Source organism: Oratosquilla oratoria, chromosome 40, assembly GCF_046742065.1.
Source record: "Oratosquilla oratoria isolate Oo_2021 chromosome 40, ASM4674206v1, whole genome shotgun sequence".
NCBI lineage: Eukaryota > Metazoa > Arthropoda > Malacostraca > Stomatopoda > Squillidae > Oratosquilla > Oratosquilla oratoria.
In genome coordinates, this window is record NC_134816.1 from 41,693,092 (window position 1) to 41,709,462 (window position 16,371).

At 44.0% G+C, this 16,371-nt stretch overlaps 1 protein-coding gene across 12 annotated transcripts in view; it reads right to left on the reverse strand.

The window, feature by feature from the left end:
* The window catches only part of LanB1 (laminin subunit beta-1), a 174,450-nt gene extending 158,300 nt beyond the window's left edge, over nucleotides 1–16,150 (reverse strand). For 11 of the 12 annotated variants that reach the window (XM_076177603.1, XM_076177600.1, XM_076177601.1 and 8 more), the window contains exon 1: nucleotides 15,927–16,150. The gene's annotated coding sequence lies outside the window, so the exon portion shown is untranslated. The remainder of the gene's footprint in view (nucleotides 1–15,926) is intronic. The other variant, XM_076177594.1, reaches the window with a different exon arrangement.
* Nucleotides 16,151–16,371: the final 221 nt, after the last annotated feature.

Below are 16,371 nucleotides of genomic sequence, written 5' to 3' on the forward strand. Positions count from 1 at the left end.
CAACCTCCGAGGGGGGGGTCGAAGGCTTTATTCCAGACGCGCAACACGTCCTGGAACCTGTTCCGCGCAGCCCGGAACCCGTTCCAGGCGCGACGTGTTGTTTATCCTGCCGCCTCTCGTTTTCCTCTCCATCTCGCCGGTCACCTCCCCGGGAGTGAGGTAGGAGCACCGACTCTGGTTTCTGATAATGGACCAGAGAACATCTGGTTTTATTCTTCGTCCAGATGGTCTGGCAGAGTCTTCCTCCAGAAGCTTTCGAAGACTCTTCGGTAGATTCTTTCTCCAGAAGCTTTGGGAGAATCTTCGGCAGACACTTCCTCCAGAAGCTCTCGAAGACTCTTCGGTAGATTCTTTCCCCAGAAGCTTTGGGAGAATCTTCACCAGACACTTCCTCCTGAAGCTCAGTCAGAATATTCGGCAGACACTTCCTCCAGAAGCTCTGGCAGACTTTTCTTCCTGATGATCTGACAGAAGTCTCGTCAGAATTTTCAGCAGATACTTCCTCCTGAAGGTCTGTCAGAATCTTCAGCAGATCCTCGACAGTCTTCCTCCAGAAACTCTGCCAGACTATTCGGTAGACTATCCTGGAAGCTCCGACAAACTCTTCCTCTAGAATTTTCAGCAAAAAATTTCGGCAGACTTCCTCCAGAAGCTGTGACAGACTCTTCGGCAGATTTTTTCCTTTAAAAGCTCGAGCAAACTTTTCCTCTAGAGTCTACAGTCTTCAGCAAAAAATTTCGGCAGACTTCCTCCAGAAGCTGTGACAGACTCTTCGGCAGATTTTTTCCTTTAAAAGCTCGAGCAAACTTTGCCTCTAGAGTCTACAGTCTTCAGCAAAATCTTCGGCAGACTCTTCCTCTAGAAACTCTGAGACTCTTGGTCAAACTCTTCCTCCAGAACCTCTGACAGACTCTTCGTCAAACTCTCTCCAGCAGACTCCTTGTGGCCAAGAACCCCTCCAGACCAGCATCTCTAGGACACCTCGAGTTCACTGCCCGATGTCCAGACATCGAGTTCCTTCCCACAGATCACCCTCGCCCTTTTCTCAGTCAGCCTCGCCCCCCCCCCCCCGTTACACGTCCGAGGCGTGGGCGCGGCGCCCCGCCTTCCCGACCGCTCACCGCCCTCAAGGGTCGACGTCGGCAACCCGCATGCACGCACGCACGCACGCACACACGCATGAGGTTTGTATTGGTAAACAAGGTCGAGCAAGTGGCTGAGGTTGGAAGGAGGAGCTGCAGGACACAAGTTCCCTGAGGGTTGCGAGAGGAGGACACAAGTTCCTAGAGTGTTGGGAAAAGAGGACACAAGTTCCTAGAGGGTTGAGAGAAGAGGAGACAAGTTCCTCGAGGATTGGGGAAAGAGGACACAAGTTCCTCGAGGATTGGGAAAAAGAGGACACAAGTTCCTCGAGGATTGGGAAAAGAGGACACAAGTTCCTCGAGGGTTGGGAAAAGAGGACACAAGTTCCTCGAGGGTTGGGAAAAAGAGGACACAAGTTCCTCGAGGGTTGGGAAAAGAGGACACACGTTCCTCGAGGATTGGGAATGGAGGACACAAGTTCCTCGAGGGTTGGGAATGGAGGAGACAAGTTCCTCGAGGATATGGATTGGAGGACACAAGATCCTCCCTCGATACTGGAGTGAAGAAAGGTCAGACGGAACAATAGGATGATAAGGGCGAGGGAGAGAAAAAAAAAAAAAAAAAAAAAAAAAAAAACATAAATAAACAAAATAAAAATAAACATGAATAGAATAACAGTAATAATGATAAATAAAATAAATTAATAAATAAATACAATGTGTTCAATTCACACAGAAGTAACAATGGAAATTGACAAACAGGAGATAGGAAATGGTCAGGTCACTGGACCAACTAGCCCATGAGGGAAAGAGAGGGCGATGAAGTGGAAGGGGGGTTGCATTTGGCCAAATTGGTCAGGTCCCCCCCCCAAAAAAAAAAAAAAAAAAAAAAAAAGGAATTGGCAACTCGAGTGTCGTTGCCACGCCATGGTCCTTTAGTTTGTTTATTTTGTGTTGAAAGTCATTCTACTCATTTTCTGCATTCTTTCTATTTTTATTTCATTTTTATTTTGTTTTATTTTTTGTTCTGCTTGTTGTAGAGCGATTTCGTTCATTCCGTGGGAGACGACATCCCACTCCCACACCACATCCCACTCCCACTCCCACACCCCATCCCACTCCCACCCCCATCCCACTCCCACACCCCATCCCACTCCCACCCCATCCCTCTCCCACACCCCATCCCACTCCCACACCCCATCCCTCTCCCACACCCCATCCCACTCCCACCCCCATCCCTCTCCCACACCCCATCCCACTCCCACACCCCATCCCTCTCCCACACCCCATCCCACTCCCACACCCCATCCCACTCCCACCCCTTATCCCACTCCCACCCCTTATCCCACTCCCACACCCCATCCCACTCCCACCCCTTATCCCACTCCCACACCCCATCCCACGCCCACACCCCATCCCACTCCCACCCACACTCCCACACCCCCATCCCACTCCCACCCACGTCCCCCTCCCTCCCATGCAATGGTGGGAATTCAAGATAATGCTAGACGTCTGTGGGCAAAGATTAGGACCGATTGGAAAGGAAGGAAATGAGGAAGTATGGAAGGAAGGAAGGAAGGAAAGGAGGAAGGAGGGAAGGAAGGAAGGAGGGAAGGAAGGAAGGAAGGAAGGAAGGAAGGAGGGAAGGAGGGAAGGAAGGAGGGAAGGAAGGAAGGAAGTATGGAAGGGAGGGAATAAGAAAGTAAGGCAGTAAGGAAGGAAGGAAAGAAGGAAGATTGGTCGGGGAGAGGGAGAGAGACAAAACTTGGGACTGAAGACAAGGTGGGGGGAAATAGGGAGAATGTGGGGAGGAATGTGGGGAGGAATGTGGGGAGGAATGTGGGGAGGAATGTGGGGGAGGTGGGGTTAAGAAAGTAGGATTCAAGGTGGGGGAAGGTGGGAGGTGGGGGAGCAGGTAGGGGAGAAAATAGGGGAGAAGGTAGGGGAGAAAATAGGGGAGAAGGTAGGGGGTGAAAGTGGGGGAGAATATAGGGAAGAATGGGGTGAAGGTAAGGGAGGTGGGAAGAAGATAGGGGAGAAGGTGGGGAGAAGATAGGGGAGAAGGTAGGGGAGAAGGTAGGGGAGAAGGTGTAGGAGGTGTGGGAGGAGGTGTGGGAGAAGATAGGGATGATAGGGGAGAGAGTAGGGGAGAAGGTGGGGGTGAAAGTGGGGGAGACAGGGGAGAATGTGGGGGAGAAAGATAGGGAAGGAGGTGGGGGGATAAGAGGACAAGTAGAAGAAGGATCTCGCCAGCCGCAGCCGCAACCGCACCCAGGGCCGCAGGTGTCCTAAGGACGCGGGCGGAGCGTGGGCCGCAGCGGGTCTCCTGCTCCGCTCTCAACTGCTGCAGCAGCAGAGGCAGCAGACGCAGCAGAAGCAGTTGCAACTACTGCTGCACCACAACAACTGCTGCCTCTGGCTACTCCCTCTCTCTCTCTCTCTTTCTATACCTCTTTCTCTCTCTCTCTCTCTCTCTCTCTCTCTCTCTCTCTCTCGCCCTCTACCTCTTTCTCTCCCGTTCTCCCTCTATCCCCCTCTCTCTCTATCCCTCTCTCTCTCTCTCTTTCTACCTTTCTCTCCCTTTCTCCCACAATCTCTTTCTCTCCCTTTCTCCCTCTATCCCTCTCTCTATCCTCTCCCTCTCTCTTTCTCTCTCTAACCCTCTCTTTCTCTCTCTATCCCCTCTCACTCACTCTTCTCTCTCTATCCCCCTTCTCTCTCACCCTCACTTTTTCTTTTCTCTGTCGCTTTCTATCCTTCTCTCTCTCTCTCTCTCCTACCTGACCCATCAACCGCCACCTAAATCCTCAACAATGAATAAAATCGTCTAGCGTCAGCGAGAACAAAGTCCTTGGGTTAACAGAGATCATTTAACCGAGAGTTAACCCCCTTTCCTAACCAGGAGTTCCTCCAAGCTCATTACGATCACCAGGCGTTAGCCAAAACAAAATATCTAAAGGGGACAAATTCGTAAAGTCGGGTTCAATGTCTCTTCAAAGCGCGTAGGAAATTTCTTAAAGAAAAAAAAAATCGAAAAAAATCGAAAATCTGTGAAAACGAGCTCTAATGTGACTAAAACACACACGCACCTACATACATACATACAATCATACACATACGTGTACACACATACATGCACACAAACATACACACACACACGTATACACACACACCTACACATACAGCTACATACATACACACACCTACATATATACACACAAACATACACAAACACACCTACATACACACCTACACCTACATGCACAGATACAAACATTCACATGCATACACACACACCTACATACATACACACAAACACGCACACACACGTGTATAGCTCGTTCACTTTGATGGCGCCGAAAGGCTCCGCCCATCAATCAGACATGCTGCTTTGTGATTGGATAATTCGACAATATTCTCAAGCGATTTTTAGTACGAGTGCAGAAGCAGCAGCAGCAGATCATCATCATCATCACGATTATTGTCATCATCATCATTATCGTCACCATCATCATCATCAAACTGCCGTGGCCAATCACAGGTCATAACGAAAATGACCTCTTGATTCACAAAAATGAAGATTACAAAGAAAACGGTAGCAGAGGTAAATAAAAAAAAATGCAAAATTTTATACATTACTATTTGAAAATGATATATAAAAAAGAATAAAAGAAAACTAACCCAAGATGTAAAATATACTACAAGATCTAAACATGTATCATCTACCAAGGAACAAATCACTTGTAGCATTCTGAGGGTCCCCAGGTCGAGTCTCGCGACGGTCGGGTTGATTATATATACGAGTTCATCCACATTTGTTCTGATACTGTGAAACGCTTGAGCAATGTGGGGACCCCCCCCTCCTCCACCCACCCCAACCTCACCCTTTATTAGGGTGACAACCCCACCCACCCCAGCCCCACCCTCCATTCTTAAAATTAATAAAAATAAATAAAAAATACATATGCAAATTTAGGGAGCGATAATTATTCGCGAGACAGTCAAACAAGTCAAGACTTATTCGCGCTAAAATTCCGCGAATATCGAGGAAAAACGCAGATTTTGGGGAAAATGCGAATTTCAGGGTAAACGCGAATTTCGGGTAAATTATATGTATTCAGTCACGCCATATACTGAGCACCTTAGGACTACCCTAGAAAGCTCACACACACAAATACATACAGACACACACATACACACACATGCATACACACACACACACACACACATTATAAATATTCATATATATATATATATATATATATATATATATATAAACACACAAACACCAGAATCTCCACATCAACCCAACCTTTACCTAACTAGATAACATGAAGTGTTTACGCCAAGAGGCACTTAGCTTCTACCCCTGTGCTTGGTCTACTGTAGTTGTTAGACTCGAACTCTGCCCCTGGGCATGCGAGACAAGCCCGAAACCAAAGCGCTACTCGGCACACTGTGCCCCAAACCAACCTGGCCTAGGCAAATCCGGTCCATAACAAGACCAACAACCTCTAAATTAGAATTAATATTTCGTTGTTCATTGTACAAAAATTTTCAATATACAATAGTAAATAAGTAAATAAATAAATATTAATAATAATAAGTAATATAAGATAAAAATGAAATAAAATAAAAATGAAATAAAATTAGAATAAAAGTAAAATAAATAAAGTCAAAACAGCTTTCTCGGTGCAATCTCTGAAAAAAGGGTGGGAAAGAGGGAAAGGGGGAAAGGAGGGAAAGGGGGAAGGGAGGTAGGGAGAAGGGAGGAAGGGGGAAGGGAGGGAAAGAGGATGGGGAGGATGGGGGAAAGAGGGGGTAAGGGGGAAGGGGGAAGAGGGGGTAAGAGGGGGGAAGAGGGGGTAAGAGGGGGGAAGGGGGGAGAGGGGAAGGGGGAAGAGGGGGAATGGGGAAGAGGAGGAAGGAGGGAAGATGGTGCAGGGGGAAGAGGAGGAAGGGGGGAAGGGGGAAGGAGGAGAAGAGGAGGAGGAAGGGGGGAAGAGGAGGAGGAAGGGGGGAAGAGGAGGAGGAAGGGGGAAAGAGGAGGAAGGGGGAAAGAGGAGGAAGGGGGAAAGAGGAGGAGAGGAGGAGAGGAGGAGAGGAGGAAGGGGGGAACGGGGATTGCCACCCAGTCTTCCACGGTACCATCTCTGGAAAAAAAAAGGGTGGGAAGGGGGGGGAAAGGGGGAAAGGGGGAAAGGGGGAAAGTATGAAAAGGGGGGAGGGGGGAAAGTATGAAAAGGGGGGAGGGGGGGAAAGGAAAGAGTAGAAGGGGGGTTCCCACACTCTCTGTGCTACTTTCACGCCCCCCCCCTTTTCAAGTAATAAAAATACCTCAGACGTGAGACGCCATCGTCGTCACCTGCCCAACAGCATCCCATAAAACCATTCTGTACCACACCACAGACCTCGGGTTCCATTACATAGAAACAAAGGCTTGGAATGTTTGTGACTATAGATATAATGAAATTAAAAAATTTAGACAGCTCTAATGAAGTTAAAAATAACAATAATAATAATAATAATAATAATAATAATAATAATAATAATAAATGTAAATAGAAATAAATAGAATTAAAAAGTAGAAAATAATCGTTGAAAAATATATTGTATATTACATCTAAGGAAAACGTGAATGGATTTCTAGAGAACAAGGAGAAAGCGGAATGGAGAGAGAGGAGAGAGGAGGGAGGGAGAGAGGAGAGAGGAGGGAGGGAGAAAGGGAGGGAGGAAAGGGAGGAAGAGAGGGAGGGAGAGAGGGAGGGAGGGAGAAAGGGAAGGGATGGAAGAAAGAAGGAAGAGAGGAAAAGGAGAGAGGGGAAGGAGAGAGGGGATGGAGAGAAGGAAGGGAGAAAGGGAAGAGAGAGGGAGAAGGGAGAGAGGGAAGGGAGAGAGGGAGGTAAGGAGGGAAGGGACGAAAGAAAAGGGAGAAGAGGGAAGGGAGGAAAGGAAGAAAGGGAATGGAGAGAGAGAGAGAGGGAATGGAGAGAGAGAGAGAGAGAGAGAGAGAGAGAGAGAGAGAGAGAGAGAGAGAGAGAGAGAGAGAGAGAGTGAAGGGAGAAAGGAAGGGAGAAGAGAGGGAGATGGGGAAGGGAGGAAAGGGAAGGAAGGAAAAGGAGGGGAGGGGAGGGGAGGGAGGGAGGAAGAGGAAGAAAGGGAGGAGAGGGAGAGGAGGAAAGGGAGGGAGGGAGAGGAGCAAAGGGAGGAAAAGAAGAAAGGGAGGGGAGGAAAGGGAGATAGAGGAAGGAGAGAGGGAGGGGAGAATGGGAAGGGAGGAAAGGGAGAGAGGAAAGGGAGAGAGGAAAGGGAGATGGGGAAGGGAGAGAGGGAAGGGAAAGGGAGAGGGAGAGGGAGAGGAAGAAGGAAGAGAGGGGAAGGAGGGAGAGTGGGAAGGGAGAGGGAGAGTGGGAAGGGAGAGGGAGAGTGGGAAGGGAGAGGGAGAGTGGGAAGGGAGAGGGAGAGTGGGAAGGGAGAGGGAGAGTGGGAAGGGAGAGGGAGAGAGATAAGGGAGAGGGAGATGGGGAAGGAAGAGAGGGAAGGGAGAGGGAGAGGGAGAGGGAGAGGAAGAAGGGAGAGAGGGAAAGAAGGGAGAGAGGGAAAGAAGGGAGAGTGGGAAGGGAGAGGGAGAAGGAAGGGAGAGGGAGAAGGAAGGGAGAGGGAGAAGGAAGGGAGAGGGAGAAGGAGGGAGAGGGAGAAGGAGGGAGAGTGGGAAGGGAGAGGGAGAGCGATAAGGGAGAGGAGACATACTATAGAAAGATCCTTCCTCTATTTTCACCGTTTTTCATTTAAATTATTTTCATTCGTTAAAATTAAGCGACGCGAAATCTTTGACACACATTCGCCATGTTTCAATACGAGATCCAATATGTTACACTTAGATATATAAATAGATCTGCTTTATGATACAATCATTTTACAAATAATTCAAGCCAATGACAATTACAAATAAATTAATCAACAAATGTAAGGAATATAGACAGAGTCACAATAATATACTAAGGATAACTAATAAATAAATTAATAAATCAATATTTTGTTCTGGCTAATGTCGGCTGATTTTATTCAGGTGATGGTTACCTCAGGTGCGACTGAAGTTGAGAAAGATGAAAGAGAAGGAGAAAGGGAAAAAGAGAAAAAAATATGAAAGAAAAGATAGAGAAAAGAGAAAAAATACGATGAGAAAGAGAAAGGGGGAGAGGGAGAGATAGAGAGATAGAGAGAAAGAGAGAGAGGGAGAGAGGGAGAGAGAGAGAGAGAGAGAGAGAGAGAGAGAGAGAGAAAGAGAGAGAGAGAGAGAGGGAGAGAGAGAGAGAGAGAGAGAGGGAGGGAGAGAGAGAGAGAGAGAGGGAGAGAGAGAGAGAGAGAGAGAGAGAGAGAGAGAGAGAGAGAGAGAGAGAGAGAGAGAGAGAGAGAGAGAGAGAGAGAGAGAGAGAGAGAGAGAGAGAGAGAGGGAGAGAGAGAGAGAGAGAGAAAGGGAGAGAGAGGGAGAGAGAGAATGAGAGAAAGGGAGGCAAAGAGAGAAAGGGAAGGAGAGAATGTGTGAGAGAAAGAGAGACACCAAAAGAGAGGGAGAGAGAGGGAGAGAGAAAATGAGAGAAAGGGAGGGAGACAAAGAGAGAAAGGGAAGGAGAGAAAGTGAGAGAGAAAGAGAGACAACACGAGACCGAGAAATATGGAGTCTCCCCCCCCACCCCCTGCACACCAATCCCATTGGGCAGCCGATGATACCAAACCATCCAAGTAAGTACCAAGTTATTTTTGGACTTCACGTTGAGTCTGCTCTCTCTCTCTCTCTCTCGAAGAGGAGGAGGAGGAGGAGGAGGAGGAGGAGGAGGAGGAGGAGGAGGAGGAGGAGGAGGAGGAGGAGGAGGAGGAGGAGGAGGAGGAGGAGGAGGAGGAGGAGGAGGAGGAGGAGGAGGATGGAGGGTGACTACATCGAGTCTCCTCCCCACTGCATTCTTTCTCTGGTCCTCCATATGAGCCATGATAGAATTTCTTTCCCAATGGGTCCGTTTTCTCATAATAGAATTTCTTTCCCAGTGGGTCCGTTTTCTATTTTTTTTTTGGGGGGGGGGGAGGGACTATCCACCCCCACCCCACACACTTTCACTCACCAATCACTGGTGATTTTTGTTTTTTTTTTTTTTTTGCGCAATGTTTGGGCGATATAGTTTTGGCTATGCAGTTCACGTATCATGAAGATCTTTGAAAACAAGTTAGAGAGGGTTAGGTTAGGTTAGGCTGGGTTGGGTTAGGTAGGCTGGGTTAGCCTGGGTTAGGTTGGGTTAGGTTAGGTTTGGTTAAGTTAGGTTCGAGTTCACGAATTATGAGGATTTTTTAAAACAAGTCAGAGAGGGTTAGGTTAGGTTAGGTTAGGTTAGATTAGGTTGGGTTAAGTTAAGCTGGGTTGGGTTGGGTTAGGCTGGGTTAGCCTGGGTTGGGCTAGGTTAGGTTAGACTGGGTTAGGCTGGGCTAGGTTGGGTTAGGTTGGGTTAGGTTGGGTTTGGTTGGGTTAGGTTAGGTTTGGTTAAGTTAGGTTTGGTTAAGTTAGGTTTGGTTAAGTTAGGTTTGGTTAAGTTAGGTTTGGTTAAGTTAGGTTCGGTTCGAGTTCACGAATTATGAGGATTTTTGAAAACAAGTCAGAGAGGGTTAGGTTAGCTTATGTTACGTTTAAGTTAAGTTAGGTTATGGTTAGGTTAGGTTAGGTTCACAAGCCGGGGAAGAGACCAAGAGGGAAAGAACTCAGATTTCCTCATCAGCTGATCGAGACCCGAGACGGAGATGAATAAAATCGCCTGACGGCAGCCAGAATGATGGGAAGAAAGGTCTACCCGTCGAGTACGCCTTAGACATAAATCCAAAGGGGGAATCGAATCGTCTATAGATCGTCGAAATGGATTCCAATCCTCTATAGGAGGATTTGATCGCTTTCGGTTACACTTATGATTCGTGTGCGAGTTTCCCTCAGCTGAATAAAATTAATCAATGGCGGACAGTTTAAGGTTTCTATTTCGTCTATGCTTGGTTTCTCTTAAATTAATAAAATGCCCTGCAGACAACCTGAATGAAATATATAAAGAGTGCTCCGGGCTGGGCGAGCTAAATTGTTTTTTTTTTTTTTTTTTTTTTTTTTTTTTTAAAGAGCATATGGGTCATGTGGGACCTAATATGCTTCTAGCTCTATATTAATGTTCAGTACACAAATAAATGAAACTAGATTATAGTAAAACTAATTATAATATCACTATACAATTTGACTCCAACCAAATACGAACTCTAATTAACATAGTCAAATTACTTGTGTTAACGTGGCTGCTACAGTGATTTAATGAAAAATAGATTTAGAGAAGGAGAGAGAGAGAGAGAGAGAGAGAGAGAGAGAGAGAGAGAGAGAGAGAGAGAGAGAGAGAGAGGGGGGGGAAGAGAGAGGGAGAAAGAGAGAGGCCACATCTTCACGACAGACCTCGTTAGACATTTGTGTTTTTCTTGGTCGAATGAAATCGTCTGTAATTAGCCTGAATAAAGTCATAAAGTTGTCTTAGTTCGCGCCTTCTCTATGGTACCAAGACCAATAATTTATTTTATTTTATTTTTTATTGATAATATCGCTTCAATTATCATCATCCAGAAGGAGCCAAGAAAAGGAGGAGGGAGGGAGTAAGGGGTGAATAGGAGTGGAGTATGTGGGGATGGAGTGGGTGGGAGTGGATTTTATGCCTCTTTTTTTTCTACCTTTCTTGTAAGGGGGAAAAAGCCTTTGGTATATGTATGTATTATTGTTGTGTAAATTGTTCATTATCGGTGCATTACCAGTACTATTAATATTCGTAATAGTAGCAGTAGTAGTCTATATACCAAGGACTTTTTCCCCCTTACAAGAGAGGTAGCCAAGTCAGCATGTAGTAATAGTAATAGTAGTAATATTAGTAGTAACATCCTTAATTGTTATTGTCATTAATACCATTTTGCTTTATCATTATCACCACCATCATCATTACTTTTTTTACATTATTTTTATTTATATTATAGTAGTAATATCCTTAATTATCACTGTTACTAATATCATTATGTTTCATCATTACCATCACCATTGTCATTATTTTTTACATTATCATTTACTTCTATTATCGTTGTTTTATTATTTTACATTATCGTTACACATTACTGGTGATTTGGATAACAACGTCCAATTCAATGCAGTGATCTTGTTAAGCATTTCTTTGCATATTTGTTATGTCTGTCGCCAGGCGATTTTATTCATTCGATGGCGTCCCTACGCCCAGTTATTTCCAGCTCGGATTTATTTATTTTTATTTTATTTTATTTTTATTTTCTATTTATTTTTTTAAAAGTTCATCTAACCCAGTGCTCCCCAAACTATGGGTCGCAACCCCAATGAGACGTGACGTCATCTGCTCAAAAATAATTATTTAATAAAAATAATTAAATCATTCCAAGAACAAGTATTTCCTGTTACATACGCGCAAAGTATAATACTAGTCACCCCATCCCGTTTTCTATTAAGACATAAATAGAAAATGTATACATACATACATAAATACATACATATACCAAGGGCTTTTTCATCCCTTTACAAGAAAGGTACACAAAGTCAAAAAGACATATTATATATATATATATATATATATATATATATATATATATATATATATATAAACAAAAATGTATATATATTTTTTCACATCAATGCAAATAAAACTGGGAGACATAGAAGTCTGATGGAAGCTATATGGGATCGTCCCATAAGATAATTTGGGAACTAATAATCAATCAATCCTTTTCGAAGGGAGTGGGGGGGAAGGGAGGGGAGGGGGAGAGGTGGAAGAAGGGAGAGAGGGAGGGAGAGGTGGGAGAGGGGGGAGTTGCCCTCTCACCGTTAAAAGGCTCAAATGACATAAATTACTAAGAAATATCTGAAGCTTTTTTCCTCACTCCTCCTCCTCCTCCCGCCCCTTCCCCTCCCGACTCCTTTTCGAAATCAGATCCCAAACAGACTATTATCTTTATTTCTATTTTATTTTTTATTCGACCTCATTGTGAATCGAAAGAAATGTCGGCAGGGTTTGTCAACAAACAATAATATCAGAACCAAAACTGAAATTCAGTATGAAATAAAGTTGTTTCTAAAAATGACTGTCCTCTAAAAATCAAGACATCCTTTAGTATAGAAAACTAAGAATATGTGTGTGTGTGTGTGTGTGTGTGTGTGTGTGTGTGTGTGTGTGTGTGTGTGTGTGTGTGTGTGTGTGTGTGTGTGTGTGTATTTACCTAGTTGTATTATACGGGAAGGGGACCTATGCTCGTATTGACCCGTCTTTGTATCTCCCAGTGTCTAGTTTGTTTTTAAATTCTTGTATGGTCTTCGCACACACTATTGTTTCGTCCAATTAGTTCCAGACATCCACCACTCTGTGCGTGCGTGTGTGTGTGTGTGTGCGCGTGTTTGTGTTTGTGTATGTATGTGTGTGTGTGTGTGTTTGTGTGTGTGTGTGTTTGTGTGTGTGCGCGTGTTTGTGTTTGTGTATGTATGTGTGTGTGTTATATATACATATACAGTATATATATATATATATATATATATATATATATATATATATATATATACATATATATATACATATATATATACATATATACATATACAGTATATATATTATATATATATATATATATATATACATATATATATATATACATATATATATATACATTATATATATATATATATATACATGTATATGTTAACAACGATGATGAAGACGATGACGATGATAATGACGATGATGATGATGATGATAATGACGACGATAATGATGATAATGACGATGATGATGGTGGTGTAGATGGTGGTGGTGATGGTGATGATGATGATGATGGTAAGATAATGATGATGACGATTATGATGACGACAACGACGACGACGATGGAAACTGAGCAGTTATATACGCCGTACCCACGCATCCCCCCTCCCCCTTCCCCACCCCCATCACTTCGCGATGTACCCGAGATCGAATCTCCTCCAGCGCTTCTGTCCATGCAGGAGACAGCATCGAGCCTGAGGCAGCTCGCACACCAAACGCAACCAGTTGCATGAAACCAGTCGCTTGCGACGCTGCAACCAGTTGCATGAAACCAGTCGCTTGCAACGCTGCAACCAGTTGCATTGTTCATATTCTTAAAGACAAAATCGCACCGAATGGGACACTAAGAAGACCCAGATACAATTAAATGAAAATAGAAATAAATACAAATATGATCAATTAAAACTAAATACAATAATTAATAATATTAATGAAATAATATGCGTGCGACCGGTTTCACGCAACTAGTTGCGTCGGTGAACGCACTGGCCGAGCAGGGGTAAAAGAGATATATAAAGAGAAACGCGGGACAGAAAAAAAAAAGGATCTATATTCTTCTTCAAATAACGACGCGTCTCCATTCACAAAAGAACACTACGAGACTCTGGTCCGGAAGGGAGCCACTCACCTCTCCCCCCTTTAACGCAAAGCTAACTTAGTCTTTGTCTCTATCAAGTTTATGTCGCCAGACAATTGAGAAACGGAACTTACGTTTCTTCTAGGAAACTCCTCTATGCCACAAACAGCCCTCCGTGGGTTACTGGAAGTTCCCTTTAGATGAATAAAATCGTCTGACGGCTGAGCAAACACGTGAATAAAACACAGCTGAGTTACTTCTGTTTTAATAAAATCGTCAGACGGCAATTAGAATAAAAATAATTGGTTCAAAAGACTAACCAATATATGTGTGACTACAGTAAGTTACGGGGTGGGGGGGGGACTATCCCAGGGTGGGTGGGTTGAGAAATCCCCCAGGGGCTGTTAACATTCCCCCCAGCGAGTACTAACAATCCCCCAGGGGGTGCTAAGAATCACCCATGGGGTGCTGGAAAGGTCTGCCCGTTGTAGTCATATAGTTGTTGCCCCTATAACCTGATATCCAGAAACTGCTACAGTACCTAGACATGACTATAGAGGGGTACTACGGGCGGCAAAGGTTAAAAAAAAAAAAAAAAAAAAAAAAAAAAAAAAAAGTTTAGAAGATACATTGAGTCTTTGCTACGGGTGGCACACTGCACTTATTCTATTCTGGTTAATATCAAATTATTTCATCCACTTTGGGGGGGAGGAGGAGGGGGAAACTTGCCCGATTCGGTCTCCAGGTCAGTAAAATTGTAAATTCGAGTAAAATTCGAGTATCACGCAAACACATTTTTTTTTCACAGATTTTTTTTCTATGAAATGTTCAGGTTAAGTCATGTTAAGTTAGGTCAGGTCAGGATATATATTACGTTAGGAGCTATTGAATAACGTAACTTTCATGATTAGGTTAGGTCACGTTAGGAGCTACTGAACAACATAAATTTCATGTTAGTGCTTGCCTGATTCTGGAATTTTACCATATTGTTTTGAATTAGTCAAAATTATATATAAACAAGCATCACCGTAATGGCGAAATCAACACTGGTGTGTTCGGCTTTGGGAGCCCACTGCAGGATTACCACTCTATCCCCATGGAGACGATACAGCCTCATATGTGTGTGTAAATTTTATATACATAGATATATATATAGAAATATACATAGATATACATAGATATATCATATAGAAATATACATAGATATACATAGATATACATAGATATACATTATATATATACATTATATATATACATATAGTGTGTTTGTGTTTGTGTGTGTGTGTGTGTGTGTGTGTGTGTGTGTGTGTGTGTGTGTGTGTGTGTGTGTGTGTGTGTGTGTGTAAATATCTTATTCAATCGCGTTTTCATACAGAATAAGGCGCCTGTCTCCTTACTGTGATTTTCCACCACCGAAAGATATATATTTTATTCTGGTTACCATCAAGCTATTCTATTCAGCAAGCGGAAGACAAACCCTGCTCATCCTGTGTATGAGTAACCCAGTTCTTCAGATGAATAAAATTGTCGGTTTATAGGACTCTAAGCTCAGGACGCCTCTTATTGAATGGAATTGTCAATACCGCGCGTTATTAATCATAACCGTATTAAACTCATTTTACCCCATAATTTTCTACAGGATGCCTAATGCTCAATATTTTTCCCTCTCTCTCTCTCTCTCTCCTTCTCTCTCCCTTTTACTGTCACCTCAGGTCAACTACAAAGCCTCTTTTGACCTTTCTCACAGGTCACAACCTGCCCCCTCGGCCCCCCACCCCGCTTCGCCAGTCAATGAAATATGAAATATACCATGCAGGTCATATTATCATTATTATTGTTGTTGCTATAAATCATATACGTCAATATACCTTTAAGATACTTTTTCATCTTTATAAATAACGGTCGTATATTACCCGTTACAAGGATAAATGTTTTTATTATTATGTTTTTAATCCTTTTGCAAATGCTGCTTGGTGTCTCGACATAAGATGCTCAGCTAAGCAGTTTTGGGCAGTCGACCTGGCACAGACGTTACATACAAACACACAAACATTTATACCTTTACCTACTGGTATGCACCCTGGTATTCCATTGCTAATTCGTATAAAAATAGTAAACAATTATTTTCCTCAATTGTGTAGTTGTTGTACCTACGCTCAGCTCGTGCTGTCTCAACTCACAAGTTCATCTGACTGTTTGGGGAATTTTAATTGTGTGTTGCATGCGCGGGCGACGATAAGATTCGTTAGATGTGTTCGGATGCATTGATACTTGTTTTCGGTTTAATTTGAACCTGTCGTGTTTACGAGACAGTGCCAACAAGGGGGCGTAATTATACTCTTCAACAAACCTACAGGTTCCGTAGGCCTATCAGAAACATACCTGCAAACAGGAATTAAAATAATAGCCACTGCAACAGAAAAGAAGACGTGACGAGCAGTCTGGTTCCTCGAAACACTGCAGGTAGGGGCCACTAAAAAGAGAGCTCCACAGCGACGACACCACCAAGATACCAAACGAAGAAGCACCACAGCGGTTAGCGTCCCGAAACACAGTAGGGATCGCACCCAACCACTAGCACTGCCACAGCAACACTGGGTATGTTCAGAGTAAGGTTTGTGCTCACGCCCGCTGGCTGTGTCTAGTTGCCAGATACCGCCAGCCGGTACATCTTCATGGCGGGCAGTAAACGGACACCGTTCTTCTTATCCTGCTCGCTTTCCTTCCTTCCTTCCTTCCTTCCTACCTACGTTTCCTGCCATGGAATTCGGACAGACTCGCTTGTTTTTCGCTAAACCAAAATTCTCAAACACCCACGCGTAGTCTA